Source organism: Triticum dicoccoides, chromosome 1B (assembly GCF_002162155.2).
Source record: "Triticum dicoccoides isolate Atlit2015 ecotype Zavitan chromosome 1B, WEW_v2.0, whole genome shotgun sequence".
Lineage (NCBI taxonomy): Eukaryota > Viridiplantae > Streptophyta > Magnoliopsida > Poales > Poaceae > Triticum > Triticum dicoccoides.
In genome coordinates, this window is record NC_041381.1 from 54,001,167 (window position 1) to 54,001,612 (window position 446).

The window sequence follows — 446 nt, forward strand, 5'->3', positions numbered from 1 at the left end:
GGCGAGAGTAGTACTAGGATGGGTGACCTCCTGGGAAGTCCACGTGTTGCATTCCCTTTTTAATTTTTTTTGCGCCGCTTGCAAAACAAAACGCACGTGTAAGTAATATATTTACCGTGTTTTATTATTTTGCACGAGTGCGGTAAGTTATAGCTGGGTGCTCACTATTTACGAGTCTAGCGACGGCGTTGTGGCGCGGCAAGCGTGCACTGGTGCGGTTGAGAGGAAGGGGTGGAAACCGCGTTAAACTCGTCTCCGTAGTTGAGAGGGAGCGGCCAAAGCAATGTACAATTGTCTTTGTAGTGGAGCTGGGAGGGCCAAGGATAAAGGACGAAGACGGGGGTAACATGTCTGATGCGATCATACCAGCACTAAAGCACCGGATCCCATCAGAACTCCGAAGTTAAGCGTGCTTGGGCGAGAGTAGTACTAGGATGGGTGACCTC

General features: G+C 50.2%; 1 pseudogene; it reads left to right on the top strand.

Annotated features, from left to right (window-relative positions):
* The first annotated feature begins 352 nt into the window (after positions 1 to 352).
* Positions 353 to 446, top strand: LOC119351420 (annotated as a pseudogene).